Source organism: Embiotoca jacksoni, unplaced genomic scaffold, assembly GCF_022577435.1.
Source record: "Embiotoca jacksoni isolate LCO1_2020_lvr unplaced genomic scaffold, fEmbJac1.0.p SCAF_71, whole genome shotgun sequence".
Classification (NCBI taxonomy): Eukaryota; Metazoa; Chordata; class Actinopteri; family Embiotocidae; genus Embiotoca; species Embiotoca jacksoni.
This window is the reverse complement of record NW_027185427.1, coordinates 509,774-525,974: the sequence shown is the minus strand read 5'-3', so window position 1 is coordinate 525,974 and position 16,201 is coordinate 509,774.

The window sequence follows — 16,201 nt, the reverse complement described above, 5'->3', positions numbered from 1 at the left end:
TGTCACACTGAATATTGTGGAAGTTTGATGGGAAGCGAGACTCAGTGTTGGTTGGTTTCGTGAGGTGTAGTCTGTTCATGTTGACAGTATTGTAACTTAGCTGTGGACAGAATGGTTTGTCGTGATAAAGCCCTTTCAGACAAAATGATGTCTTCTGAAATGTAAAAGTAGCTGTGAGATCCTTTCCTTGTGCTGTATGAGGCAGAAGTGAGTCAGTAGAATCTGCATTGTGTTTACGTTAAATGGGTATATGCCCATCTTGAGATGCAGACTGTTTTTCTCCTGCCTGTGTTTGGTGAGATGAGTCTGTCGAGTAGAATATCTTGGTAGTTGGTCATCATATGATGCAGAACGGTAATTGTTATCTAATTGGTAACGGGGATCATTTTTGGGGGCCTGTGGAGGTTGAGGGCATTGAAACTGAATAGTCTTTGATTTGGGAAGAAAGGACGGTTTTGTGTTGGTATAAATTGGTAGACCTAGTGGCTTATTCAGGTGCAGTGTGTTCATGTTAAATGGGTATACGCCCATCTTGAAAGGCAGACTGTTTTTCTTCTCACTGTGTTTGGTGGCGTTGAGTAGAATATCTTGGTAATTGGTCACCATATGATGCAGAACGGTACTCGTTATCAAACTGGTAACGGGGATCATTTTTGGGGGCCTGTGGAGGTTGAGGGCGTTCATACTGAATAGTCTTTGATTTGTTGGTGGAAATACGTGAAAGTAGTGGATTTTTCAGTTCGGGTGTGTTAGTATTGGATGGGTATACTTCCATCTTTTTGAGAGGCAGGGTATTGGCTTCCTCGCTGTGTTTGTGGAGATTACACTGCCGAGCAGAATATCGTGGTAACTGGTCACAAAATGGTTTAGAACGGTATTCATTGTCTGAAAGGAAATAAGGAGTGTTTTCGGGAGCCTGTTCCGCTTTGGGGAGGTCACACTGAATATTTTTAGCGTTGGACAGGAAGTGGGAGACAATGTTGGTGAAACAGGGGGGAGGGTGGAGAATCTTGCTAGTGGAAATTGGTGGGAGTGGGCTTTGTCTTAAGTCGGGTGTGTTGGTGCTGAATGGGAATACATTCAACTGTTTTTCGTGCAGGCTCCTGAAGTCCTGAATGCATTTGGTGAGATGAGTTTGTTTGGTGGAATATCGTGGTAACTGGTAACTATCTGGTGCACAACGGTATTCGTTATCTGAAAGGAAATGGGGGGTGATATCGGGGGCCTGTCCTGCTGTGGGGCGGTCACACTGAATGTTGTTGAAGTTTGATGGGAAGCTAGACTCACTGTTGGTTGGTGGAGAGAAGGGTTTCGTGAGGTGTAGTCTGTTCATGTTGACAGTATTGTAACTTAGCTGTGGACAGAATGGTTTTTTCGTGATAAAGCCCTTTCAGAGGAAATGATATCTTCTGAAATGTAAAAGTAGCTGTGAGATCCTTTCCTTGTGCTGTATGAGGCAGAAGTGAGTCAGTAGAATCTGTGCATGGAACCTTTAGCTGGGCTCTGTCTGTGGCTAGGGGGCGGGGCTTCAGAATGTTGGAGAATCCTTTGTGATGTCACAAAGGATTGGCCAACATTCAGAAGCCCCGCCCCCTTGGCAGGTTTTGTGTCATGGCAAAGGATTCTCCAACATTCAGAAGCCCCGCCCCCTTTGCAGGTTCCTTACATAATGTGCTCTAACCACAGACAAAGTAAATAAAAATGAATGTAACGTAGTATTGTACTTAAAATCTGCATCATGTGAGAATCTAAAGACTTCAATAGAGTTAACAAAGCTACTCTATTATGGAAATGATCAACATTACCAGCATTATATACAAATTCTGTCCCTTTCAATGAAGTGAATTTAAATTGAAATGAATTGGGTTGACAGAATATTAGGAACAACTCTGAATATAACCCAGTGAAGTGCAGCGCACTTATAAGTACAGTTTCATAAAATAAAATAAAATCAATTCTCACCTTTCTTAATCAGATTAAATAACAACTGAATAATATAATTTGTTTGAAGGGAGAGTTTATTATTGGGCTGTTGTATTATAATTTATGATGATTCTGTGTATTTGCTTATGTGAAGGTTAAGCTAGCCATTTTGATTTCAATGAATACGGCTATATTTGATACTCGTGTGGGATAATCCAAGTAAGACACGGAAAGTTTGGAGGAAATCTTTCGAGGGACTTCTCTGGAGACAGCTGTAAAAACAGGAGTCAACATTGCTGACTGACGAAGAAGATTTTTAATATTTTTAATAATAAAAGCAGACAAGTCAGATTAGGTGTGTGGTGATCAGATGAATTCATCTTTTTGCGTTCTGTGTACACAAACATGGAGGACAGCTCGTGAACTTAGAAATGGTCAGTTAGCTGCACTCGCATGTCAGCAACATTTACTGGGACACGTGTTTAACACACCAAATGCTAGCAGACGATTACTGTATAAAACTAACTGCATCAAATGTAGGAAATTCAACTGCATGAATTTTGATCCGAACTTTAGGTGTACATTTTGTTTTGTGGGCACATTGTTAAATTCAGACCGGTTTAGGTTGGGTTGGGTTGGGTTGTGGGGGTGGGGGGGCAGAGGGGTGCAACGAAAACAAAACACAATTAGATAGCTGGTGGCCACATCTTATACAGAGCGGGCTTGGAGAATGTGAATCAGCTGTTGAGATGAACCTGTAATTTAAGTAGGACTCTTGGTATTTTCTTTTAAATGCAGCTTCCTTTCTGTTGGTGGTGTTGGAGTTCTCTGTTGTGTCATCATTCGGTCCTTCCCCTTTTCAAGGAACTTCTCCAGAGACGTTTGTTTTCTGCTCATTTTTACAAGGGTTAACTTGTGGGCTTATCGGTGCATGAAAAAAAATGAGACAACTGCGAGAAAGAGGTGTGGACGGAAGTGGCCATTTTTCAAAATAAAATACAATGCAGGCTAATGTAAATGTCATACAAATAAATAAATACAAGTTTTTTATTCTTTCAGTGCGGCCCGGTACCAAATCAACCACGGCCCGGTACTGGTCCACGGCCCGGTGGTTGGGGACCCCTGCTGTAGAGAGCTGCTGCTCCTCCGACCAACAACTCCAAAAAACTTTCTGGTCCGGTGAAAACTGGAGAAAAGGTTTTTCCAGAGGACGGCCTAATGTTTAAGAGTTCCTCCCTGGTGGATGTGAGCAGACAGGGAGAGCAGAAAACAACGCAAATAAACAACACAAAAAGTAGGAGAGAGCGAAGTACCAAGGATGCCATCCGCATCACTATATGTTCCAGGAAGAACAAATGAATTTCTAGGATTATAAAATCTTGGAGCAAACATGTCTCCAATCTTTTTGAGTGAGGTGCTGTCAGCTAGAAAGTTACTTAGAATAAATAAATGTAGTAAAAGTGGTTCAGTAACGAGCCAGCTCATCCTTTCAGGAGAAATGTCCGGCAGAGGGACGACAACAGTTTTAGATATTATGTACTTTATAGTCAGATCTCTGAACCGCAATAAGCTGATGTGAAATAATTTAGAGACTTTTTCTGAATGTCATGAACCGGTTTTCCTTGATTACAAACACTTGCACTCCATACGTACTCTGCGACATCATAGCGTTCACAAGCTGCGTTCAAATGGTTTCGTATTCAAGTTCAAGTCCACGAGTTGTGTTTGCTGATGTTTACAGAAATGTCAGAGGTCGTGGAAGTTCATTATTTGTTGGTTGTTAAGCTAATTTACTGTAATTTTAATCATGCAGTTTGTACTCATGACTTAAATTATCATCTACATCTGCTTATGGTTGAACCTTTTCATTGCTTGCTCACATTATAACCCTGATTTATTGTTTATTGAAGTACAGTGTTGTTATGTTGGTATCATACTTGAGCCAGAGAATAAATGACTTTTTAAAAAGAGACAAATAAATTGCTCTTGTTTTCACCTTGATGAAGCGTGAAGTCCTTGGTTGTTCAACACTGCTCATTTTAAAAGAAACCTTTAAAAAAATTTAAATAAAACATACAAACAATGTCATGGTACTTTTTTTATTTAAGATTTATTTTATTTGTTGGTTTATCTATTATCTAAGAATAATGAACAGGGTCGGGGGGGCTGGAGCCTATTCCAGGTCAGGGACCCTGGACGGGTCACCAGTTTGTAGAATCACCAATTAACCTGACATGCATGTCTTTGGACGGTGGGAGGAAGCTGGAGTACCCAGAGAGAACCCACGCAGGCACACGGAGGCCTGGGATCAATCCCAGAACCTTCTCACTGTGAGGTGACAGTGTTGACCACTGCACCGCCCAGTTTCTAATTAGGTTAGTAAAAGTGTAATTATTTTAGTTTAAATTTTGCTTTAAATACTATTTTCTTCTGTTGTGTTTGTTTTTTGGGCAGAAATTAGAGCATCCAGACTAATTCTGAACACTGATTGGGTTCGTTTGTGGTGCGTGTGTGTGTGTGTGTGTGTGTGTGTGTGTGTGTGTGTGTGTGTGTGTGTGTGTGTGTGTGAGAATAAGATTTAAATTGTAAAGTGTCACGGTTTAATTAGATCGTGGGGTCAAACGTTCGTGTTCGGTAACATCTAAGTGGACTCTGTGGTTCTGAATCTCCTGTTATGGCAGTTTGATCTGCGGAGTTGACACCCATCACAACTCCTGACTCACTTAGTGGCGATGATTATTTTGGGGGGTTGCTCACAGGCCTCGTCGGTGGGATTTTGTGTTGGTGGAAATGGGAGGAAGTTGTTTTTTTTAGAGGCGGGTGTTCATGTTAAATGGGTATACGCCCATCTTCTTGAGATGCAGACTGTTTTTCTCCTGGCTGCCTTTGGTGAGATGAGTCTGTTGAATATAATATCTTGGTAGTTGGTCACCATATGATGCAGAACAGTAATCGTTATCAAACTGGTAACGGGGAGCATTTTTGGGGGCCTGTGGAGGTTTAGGGCGTTAATACTGAATAGTCTTAGTAGTCTTAATAGTGTTGGTGAAACGGGGGGAGGGGGAAGGATCTTGCTAGTGGAAATTGGTGGGAGTGGGCTTTGTCTTAAGTCGGGTGCGTTGGTGCTGAATGGGAATACATTCAACTGTTTATAGTGCAGGCTCCTGAACTCCTGAATGCATTTGGTGAGATGAGTTTGTTTGGTGGAATATCGTGGTAACTGGTCACAAAATGGTGCAGAATGGTATTCATTATCTGAAAGGAAATGGGGGGAGATTTTGGGGGCCTGTCCCGCTGTGGGGCGGTCACACTGAATGTTGTTGAAGTTTGATGGGAGCGAGACTCACTGTTGATTGGTGGAGGGAAAGGTTTCGTGAGGTGTAGTCTGTTCATGTTGACGCGGTGTTGTAACTTAGCTGTGGACAGAATGGTTTGTCGTGATAAAGCACTTTCAGACTAAATGATATCTTCTTAAATGTAAAAGTAGCTGTGAGATCCTTTCCTTGTGCTGTATGAGGCAGAAGTGAGTCAGTACAATCTGTGCATTGTGTTTATGTTAAATGGGTATATGCCCATCTTGAAAATGAGTCTGTTGAGTAGAATATCTTGGTAATTGGTCACCATATGATGCAGAATGGTAATTGTTATCAAACTGGTAACGGGGATCATTTTAGGGGGCCTGTGGAGGTTGAGGGCGTTCATACTGAATAGTCTTTGTTTTGTTGGTGGAAATGCATGGAAGTAGTTGTTATGTGGTGGGTGTTTTTCCAGGACCCAAATGCAAGCTCACAGACTCGAGGTATAAGTTCCAAAGTACAGTCTTTATTGTAAAAAACAAAACAAAAGGTGGCACCGATCATGTCCACTTGCGTCCATTCGGGAGGGCAACTCGACCGACAGCTCCAGGGGGGCACGGCTGACAGGGCAGCCGGCAGACCAGCGGAAGGGACGGCGTCAACAATCCTCCGAGCCGGGAGGGCAACTCCACCGACTGGTGATTTTGACGGGGAATATCCGCAGGAGGCACAGAGGCCGGAGGAACGGGAACGGGAGCAGGACTGACGGAGAGCAGACGGAGGACGGACGGGTGACTAAACAAAAATGAACCGACAACCAGAGTTGTGCAGGGGCAGGTTACATATAGTCTGGGGAGGTGATCAGGGAGATGCAGCACACCTGCAGGTGGTGATCAGGGGTGAGTGGCTGCATCTGCTGGGACCGGTGAGGGGCATGACCACGGGAGGTGAGGGGCGTGGCCACAGACAAAGACAGGGGACACAGGAGGAGAGGTGATCGGCGGGGCAAAACGGAGGAAAAAACTGGACTCCTGACAGTAGTGGCTTTTTCAGTTCGGGTGTGTTAGTATTGGATGGGTATAGTTCCATCTTTTTGAGAGGCAGGGTATTGGCCTCCTCGCTGTGTTTGTGGAGATTAAACTGCTGAGCAGAATATCGTGGTAACTGGTCACAAAATGGATTAGAACGGTATTCATTGTCTGAAAGGAAATAAGGAGTCTTTTCGGGAGCCTGTTCAACTTAAGGGAGGTCACACTGAATATTTTTAGCGTTGGACATGAAGTGGGAGTCAGTGTTGGTGAAATAGGGGGGAGTGGAGGGAATTTTGTGAGTTGAAATTTGTGGAAGTGGGCTTTTTCCTAAATGGGGTGTGTTGCTGTTGAACGGGAAAACATTCGACTCTTTAAGATTCTGGCTGCTGAACTCCTGAATGCATTTGGTGAGATGAGTTTGTTTGGTGGAATGTCATGGTAACTGGTCACAAAATGGTGCAGAATGGTATTCATTATCTGAAAGGAAATGGGGGGAGATTTTGGGGGCCTGTCCCGCTGTGGGACGGTCACACTGAATATTGTGGAAGTTTGATGGGAAGCGAGACTCAGTGTTGGTTGGTTTCGTGAGGTGTAGTCTGTTCATGTTGACAGTATTGTAACTTAGCTGTGGACAGAATGGTTTTTCGTGATAAAGCCCTTTCAGACGAAATGATATCTTCTGAAATGTAAAAGTAGCTTTGAGATCCTTTTCCATATGAGGCAGAAGTGAGTCAGTAAAATCTGTGCATTGTGTTTACGTTAAATGGGTATATGCCCATCTTGAAAGGCAGACTGTTTTTCCTCTCGCTGCATTTGGTGAGATGAGTCTGTTGAGTAGAATATCTTGGTAATTGGTCACCATATGATACAGAACGGTATTCGTTATCAAACTGGTAACGGAGATCATTTTTGGGGGCCTGTGGAGGTTGAGGGCGTTCATACTGAATAGTCTTTGTTTTGTTGGTGGAAATACGTGAAAATGGTGGCTTTTTCAGTTCGGGTGTGTTAGTATTGGATGGGTATACTTCCGTCTTTTTGAGAGGCAGGGTATTGGCTTCCTCGCTGTGTTTGTGGAGATTAAACTGTCGAGCAGAATATCGTGGTAACTGGTCACAAAATGGATTAGAACGGTATTCATTGTCGGAAAGGAAATAAGGAGTCTTTTCGGGAGCCTGTTCAACTTTAGGGAGGTCACACTGAATATTTTTAGCGTTGGACAGGAAGTGGGAGTCAGTGTTGGTGAAACAGGGGGGAGTGGAGGGAATTTTGTGAGTTGAAATTTGTGGAAGTGGGCTTTTTCCTAAATGAGGTTTGTTGCTGTTGAACGAGAAAACATTCGACTCTTTAAGATTCTGGCTGCTGAACTCCTGAATGCATTTGGTGAGATGAGTTTGTTTGGTGGAATGTCGTGGTAACTGGTCACAAAATGGTGCAGAATGGTATTCCTTATCTGAAAGGAAATGGGGGGAGATTTTGGGGGCCTGTCCCGCTGTGGGACGGTCACACTGAATATTGTTGAAGTTTGATGGGAAGCGAGACTCAGTGTTGGTTGGTTTCGTGAGGTGTAGTCTGTTCATGTTGACAGTATTGTAACTTAGCTGTGGACAGAATGGTTTGTCGTGATAAAGCCCTTTCAGACGAAATGATATCTTCTGAAATGTAAAAGTAGCTGTGAGATCCTTTCCTTGTGCTGTATGAGGCAGAAGTGAGTCAGTAAAATCTGTGCATTGTGTTTACGTTAAATGGGTATATGCCCATCTTGAAAGGCAGACTGTTTTTCTCCTGCCTGTGTTTGGTGAGATGAGTCTGTCGAGTAGAATATCTTGGCAGTTGGTCACCATATGATGCAGAACGGTAATCGTTATCTAATTGGTAACGGGGATCATTTTTAGGGGCCTGTGGAGGTTTCGGGCGTTGAAACTGAATAGTCTTTGATTTGGGAAGAAAGGACGGTTTTGTGTTGGTATAAATTGGTAGACCTAGTGGCTTATTCAGGTGCAGTGTGTTCATGTTAAATGGGTATACGCCCATCTTGAAAGGCAGACTGTTTTTCTTCTCGTTGCATTTGGTGAGATGAGTCTGTTGAGTAGAATATCTTGGTAGTTGGTCACCATATGATGCAGAACGGTATTCGTTATCAAACTGGTAACGGGGATCATTTTTGGGGGCCTGTGGAGGTTGACGGCGTTCATACTGAATAGTCTTTGATTTGTTGGTGGAAATACGTGAAAATAGTGGCTTTCTCAGTTCGGGTGTGTTAGTATTGGATGGGTATACTTCCGTCTTTTTGAGAGGCAGGGTATTGGCCCCCTCGCTGTGTTTGTGGAGATTAAACTGTCGAGCAGAATATCGTGGTAACTGGTCACAAAATGGTTTTGAACGGTATTCATTGTCTGAAAGGAAATAAGGAGTGTTTTCGGGAGCCTGTTCCGCTTTGGGGAGGTCACACTGAATATTTTTAGCGTTGGACAGGAAGTAGGAGACAGTGTTGGTGAAACAGGGGGAAGGGGAGGGAATTTTGTGAGTTGAAATTTGTGGAAGTGGGCTTTTTCCTAAATGGGATGTGTTGCTGTTAAACAGGAAAACATTCAACTCTTTAAGATTCTGGCTGCTGAACTCCTGAATGCATTTGGTGAGATGAGTTTGTTTGGTGGAATGTCGTGGTAACTGGTCACAAAATGGTGCAGAATGGTATTCATTATCTGAAATGAAATAAGGAGTCTCTTCGGGAGCCTGTTCTGCTTTGGGGAGGTCAAGCTGAATATTTGTAGTGTTTGACAGGAAGTGGGACTCAGTGTTGGTGAAATAGGGGGGAGGGTGGGGAATCTTGCCAGTGGAAATTGGTGGGAGTGGGCTTTGTCTTAAGTCGGGTGTGTTGGTGCTGAATGGGAATACATTCAACTGTTTATAGTGCAGGCTCCTGAACTCCTGAATGCATTTGGTGAGATGAGTTTGTTTGGTGGAATATCGTGGTAACTGGTAACTATCTGGTGCACAACGGTATTCGTTATCTGAAAGGAATTGGGGGGTGATTTTGGGGCCCTGTCCCGCTGTGGGGCGGTCACACTGAATATTGTTGAAGTTTGATGGGAAGCGAGACTCAGTGTTGGTTGGTTTCGTGAGGTGTAGTCTGTTCATGTTGACAGTATTGTAACTTAGCTGTGGACAGAATGGTTTTTCGTGATAAAGCCCTTTCAGACGAAATGATATCTTCTGAAATGTAAAAGTAGCTGTGAGATCCTTTCCTTGTGCTGTATGAGGCAGAAGTGAGTCAGTAGAATCTGTGCATGGAACCTTTAGCTGGGCTCTGTCTGTGGCTAGGGGGCGGGGCTTCAGAATGTTGGAGAATCCTTTGTGATGTCAACATTCAGAAGCCCCGCCCCCTTTGCAGGTTCCTTACATAATGTGCTCTAACCACAGACAAAGTAAATAAAAATGAATGTAACATAGTATTGTACTTAAAAGCTGCATCATGTGAGAATCTAAAGACTTCAATAGAGTTAACAAAGCTACTCTATTATGGAAGTGATCAACATTACCAGCATTATATACAAATTCTGTCCCTTTCAATGAAGTGAATTTAAATTGAAATGAATTGGGTTGACAGAATATTAGGAACAACTCTGAATATAACCCAGTGAAGTGCAGCGCACTTATAAGTACAGTTTCATAAAATAAAATAAAATCAATTCTCACCTTTCTTAATCAGATTAAATAACAACTGAACAATATAATGTGTTTGAAGGGAGAGTTTATTGTTGGGCTGTTGTATTATAATTTATGATGATTCTGTGTATTTGCCTATGTGAAGGTTAAACTAGCCATTTTGAATTCAATGAATACGACTATATTTGATACTCGTGTGGGATAATCCAAATGATGTCAGTTCTATGCATTTTTACTACACAGATTACAAGACGAGATGAATTCATTTTACATCCAAGTTGAATATATGAATGAATTAAATCTTTGTGCCACTTGTTGAATGCACACCACAGATCCCAGGACTATTATGACCTGTGTACACTCAGCTCTCTGATATTCCTCAAACTATTTGTCAAAAATGATAAAAACAGAGGAAATAATCATATATTATCAGAAATGATGAAAAAAAAATGAAAATAAAACAAACATATTTTGTGAGCATGCAAATATTTGTCTAAGTTTGTCAATATCTGTCTCTGAGGTTCCTGCTGCCACCGTTTAGTTTGTGGAGTCACATGACTGAAAGGGAACCCTGCTTGAGTTGGAACCCAGAACCAGTTTAACTAGGAACCCAGGACCAGTTTAACTTAACCCAGAATCAGTTTAACTTAACCCAGGACCAGTTTAACTTGGAACGCAGGACCAGTTTAACTTAACCCAGAATCAGTTTAACTTAACCCAGGACCAGTTTAACTTGGAACCCAGGACCAGTTTAACTTGGAACTCAGAACCAGTTTAATTTAACCCAGAACCAGTTTAATTTAACCCAGGACCAGTTTAATTTAACCCGGGACCAGTTTAATTTAACCCAGAACCAGTTTAATTTAACCCAGGACCAGTTTAACTTGCACGTGCAGTTTGAGGATCAAATGTTTCCTTCTAATATGTCATAATATTTCCGTTTGGTGAAATCAGCTCTCTTTTGGTCTTTTTTGTTCGCTCCGAGCACCCGTACCGTAACACCACGGATAGTCACGCAGTCCTAGCGGCGGCTAGCTGGACCGGTTTGGTTTCAACACACAACACGGTGCTAAAATCTTAAAAACACAAGTCCATGGATATCTTTGTTCATCAGATATCTTTGTTCATCAGATATCTTTATTCATCAGATATCTTTGTTCATCAGATATCTTTGTTCCAACCAGACTGAGCTAGCTGATCAATTTAGTGTTTCTATGTTCTGTATTTATTCAGTTGGAGACTAGAAATCCTCTCTGTTGCTAGGTGGTCGCTAAGGGTCCGACTACTTCCTGGAGTAGGAAACATTCCTTATAAGACTCTGCTGACGCAACGGATTGTTTTCCAGCTGTTAGTCGTACCCTATGTGCTGCCATGGAAACAGAGATCACACTAACAAAAGGTTTTATATTCTGAGAATAAATTGCTCCACAATATGAACACATTTAGAGTTCATGTTTTATTGAGTTGGTAACTTGTGTAATCGCAGTATTACACTGGAGGGTGCTTTAACGTGATTATTGGCACGACAGTGATGCAGTCAGGACCGAGGCGCTTAACTATGCAACACTCTATGATGAATATTCAGGTGTAAAAAGTGATAATCTTAGATATACCTTGAGTGAGGAAAAAACAGAAATGACCAAGATTTTAAAATATGTTCAGCAACTAAATAACCAAACAAGGCGAAGATGCAGTGTTAGTGTGCAGGACAGTGAATAGATGGAGACATCCCTGATCCCAGATGACCCGTCTGTGACTGACGCCTTACGTCCTCCGCTGATGGAGCAGCTACTTAAAGAGCTGATACATCTGTTCATAGTCTTTTAGGTTTTCTGTTTGAGTTTTCTTGTTACTGAGACTAGAAGACACGAACATACAGCAGTTGTGAGTGTGACTACCGAGCAGGCTCGACATGAGCAGTACATGTATTAGTTAAGTGCATCTGTGTAACCTGTTTTTTTGTTTGTATGGTAGAGGAAGTCGATTATGTAGATCGTGGAATTGCCAGGTTACAACAGCTAAAAGAGCAGGAATGAGTTTTCATATGTTGTTTGACTGGTCAACAAGTAACTGAAGAACGTTATGGACATTTAAGTGATTCATATCATCATACTTATGCTTGTTATGTGTTATACTGACCGAGGTTACTCACGTATTTTCTGGAGATGTTGTGACCTCTGTTTTACTTGAAGATTTGAAGATACGGTTATTAATTAGTTGGTTACCTCCTGAAGTCGTTGTTAAGAGCTTCCTATGTTTGAGGAGTCTGCAGTCAAGCTAACGTTTCTGCCTCTTTGTTTCCACATTCACACCCCTCCCTGACAGAGTGAGATAGTGAGATGGTCCTCTCTGGAGTGAGACAGATCTCTGGAGTGAGACAGATCTCTGTGGAGTGAGACATATCTTTCTGGAGTGAGACAGATCTCTGGAGTGAGACAGATCTCTGTGGAATGAGACAGATCTCTGTGGAGTGAGACAGGTCTCTGGAGTGAGACAGATATCTCTGGAGTGAGACAGATCTCTGGAGTGAGACAGATCTCTGTGGAGTGAGACAGATCTCTGGAGTGAGGCAGATCTCTGTGGAGTGAGACAGTGATTTTAGATATAGATTCTATTACATTTTCTTTTACTGATATCATCCTACAACAGAAAGTAACTGAAGTACTGAAGCCTTGTCGGCGTACTTGTCACATGTCACATGATAGTAAAGCAATTAATCGCTTTAAATTCAGTTTTTAATATTTTCTTATTTGCCCCTCAGTCCGGTCTGAAATGAGGAGGCTGAAATTATCATACACGCCATGAAAATACATCTAAGAATACATTAATTAAATGAAATACACATGTTAGAGTCAGATCTTCATGTGCACTTTGTGGCTTTTGTGCTTTTCGACACATACAGTTGCGATTTAAAAAAAAAAATGTTACCAGCACATCCTTCCATCATTCAGCAGCTGTATTATAGATGTATATAGATGTATTCAGGGCGGCACGGTGGTGCAGTGGTTAGCATTGTCGCCTCACAGCAAAAAGGTTCCGGGTTTAAATCCGGTCCTGGGCCTTTCTGTGCGGAGTTTGCATGTTCTCCCTGTGCTTGCATGGGTTCTCTCCGGGTTCTCCGGCTTCCTCCCATCATCCAAAAACATGCACCTCAGGTCAGGTTACCTGGCGCCGTGCTAGTGGCAGCCTGCTGCAGCAGCTCCCCCCTGAAAGCCCCCCTGCTGTAGCAAAGAAATTTCCCCTCAGGGATTAATAAAGTGAAATTAAAAAAAAAAAATTTTAAAAAGCAGCTGCAGCTTTCAGCTGGATTGTGTGTTTCACTTCTTTATATTTTTCTAAAATTATGAATGAAACATAATGTCGAGATTCTCCACCTGGCAGCTCTGCAGTTCTACTGGAGGACTCCCAGGTTGGCGCTGATGGAGGAACCTGCAGGAGGAGACTGGGAGGAACGACCTGCCTGATCTCAACCTGGGTCGTTCATACTGAAGTCCCTCTTCATGTCCTGGGGATCCTCAGGAGGAGTCTGGGACAGGTGATTCCAGACTGGGACACCTGGACTCCTTTACTTGGACAGCTGCTGACACACCAGGATCAGTGGTGGCAGAGATGGTGACTCTTTAACATCTTTCAGGAGCATTTTGAAAATAAGTCTTCACAGTGTGTTTTCACATTCTGGTATTGCTGCCTCTGAATGCTTACTGGACATGATGTCATGTTTGTATTGTGTCCTGTCTCCAGTAATGGATGTCATGTCTTTCTGTCTTTAATGAGTTTTGCTCCACAGACCTCCAGCCATGTGGAGGGAGGGAGCCCAGAGAGCAGTGGTGGGACATCTCAGGCCACGCAGGGCCAGCAGGCTGCAGGTTTGTGATGTCACAGCTCCTCCTCTCTGATGAATACTGATCTTCTACTCTAAAGTTCCAGACTGTCCTCTGCCCTCCATGTTTCATGTTTAATGTTTAATGTAAGAGGCCAAGGTTCAGTTCTGTATCAGACCTGTTCTGTGTTTGTTCTCCTCCCGGAGCTCTGAACTTAGTCTAAACTATTTTATCAAGGAGTCTTATGTTAGGAGTGATTTAGTGAGGAGGTGTGGTCGACCCCGTTGATAGCTGACACAGTTTAAAATGATGTGATTGATTGATTAAAAGAAAAAGCCCTCTTGGTGATAAAGGGACAGAACGGACAGCGACCTCCAGTGGAGATCAAATGAACTGCGTGTTAAAGTGTTTGTGTTTGTGATTGCTGCTGATGGTAGGTAGGTAGGTATTTACTTTATTAATCCCCGAGGGGAATTTTTTTTTTTCGCTACAGCAGCATGCAGAAACAATAAGATGATAATAGAAATAATAGAATAAAATAATAGAATAGAATAGAATAGAATAGAATAGAATAGAATAGAATAGAATAGAATAGAATAGAAAAGCAATAAAATAGCAGTAAATAGCAGTAAAAAATATAAAATATAAAATGCACAGTATATACAGTACATTATATATCTATATATATTATCTACAAACAAACCAAGAAACACAGTCAACAGTGTTATTGTACTGTGATGGATTTTGCCAGAGGTGAGTTATTGTACAGTCTTATTGCAGTGGGCAGGAATGATCTCCTGTATCAGGAATGATCTCCTGTATCTGTCCTTGTGACAGCGGAGCTGGAGGAATCTTTTAGAGAAAGTGCTCCGCTGTCCCTGCAGCAGGTGGTGGAGAGGGTGGTCAGGATTATCCAATATGGATAATAGTTTGTTCAGCGTCCTCCTCTCCACCACCTTTTCCAGGCTGTCCAGTTTGTAGCTGATGATGGAGCCGGCCTTCTTAACCAGTTTGTTAAGTCTGTTGGTGTCTCTGGCTCCAATGCTGCTCCCCCAGCAGACCACAGTGAAGTACAATGCACTGGCCACAACAGACTGGTAGAACATCTCCAACATCTTGCTGCACACATTGAAGGATCGAAGTTTCCTCAAGAAAAAGAGTCGACTCATCCCCTTCTTGTAGACAGCATTGATGTTGGTCTTCCAGTTCAGTCTGTTGTCATGGAGACACCAGGTACTTGTACTCCTCCACCATGTCCACCTCCTCTCCCAGAACTCTCAGCAGTTGTGGAGCCGTCGTCTTCCTCCTGAAGTCAACCACCATCTCTCTGGTCTTGGCCACGTTCAGGAGCAGGTGATTTCTTCCCGCCCACTCCACAAAGTCCTCCACTACTGCCCTGTACTCATCCTCCCGTCAATCCCTTATACACCCGACCACTGCAGAGTCATCAGAGAACTTCTGCAGATGTCGTGACTCAGAGTTGTTCTGGAAGTCAGTGGTGTAGAAGGTGAACAGGAAGGAGACAGAACAGTTCCCTGAGGAGCTCCAATACCACTGACCACCGTATCAGACAGCACACTGCCCAGACGGACAAACTGTGGTCTGCCTGTCAGGTAGTCATTGATCCAGGAGACGGTGGGCGCGTCCACCCCCACCACCCGCAGCTTCTCACTCAGCAGCAGTGGTTGGATGGTGTTGAATGCACTGGAGAAATCAAAGAAAGTGATTCTCACAGAGTCACCGGTTCCATCCAGGTGAGACTGAGTTAGTTGCAGCAGGTAGATGATGGCATCGTCCACTCCCACATGAGGCTGGGACGCAAATTGCAGCGGGTCCAGAGAAGATTTCACCAGCGGCCTGAGGTGGGCCAAGACCAGCCTCTCCAGCACCTTCATCACATGAGATGTGAGGGCAACCGGTCGGTAGTCGTTGAGGCCAGATGGAGTCGTCTTCTTGGAGACTGGAACCAGGCAGGACGTCTTCCACAGCACCGGGACCTCCTCCTGCTTCAGGCTCAGGTTGAAGAGGTGTTGTAGGACCTCAGCCAGCTGGACGGCGCAGGTCTTCAGGACCACGGGGCTGATGCCGTCAGGTCCTGCAGCCTGGCGCTGGTGGATTCTCTCCAGCTGTCTCCTAACCTGGCCAGTCGTCACAGAGAGGGGGGTGAGGGGGGCGTGGAGGGGGGGGGGGGTCGAGGTGTCGATGGAGGAAGAGCCCTTTGAGATTGAGGGCTCTATGCAGTTCACCAGGGGGCACAGAGGGGGGAGGGGGGGGAGGCAGCAGAGGTGTTTGGGAGGTGTGGTGTGTGGAGGAGACAAATGAGGGTGGTGAACTAAACCTGTTGAAGAAACAGTTTAGTTAATTTGACCTCTCCAGGGAGCCCCCTGGTTGTCTCTCTCTCGTTTTGAAGCCAGTAATCTCCTTCATACCGGTCCACACCTCCCTCACGTTGTTCTGTTGGAGT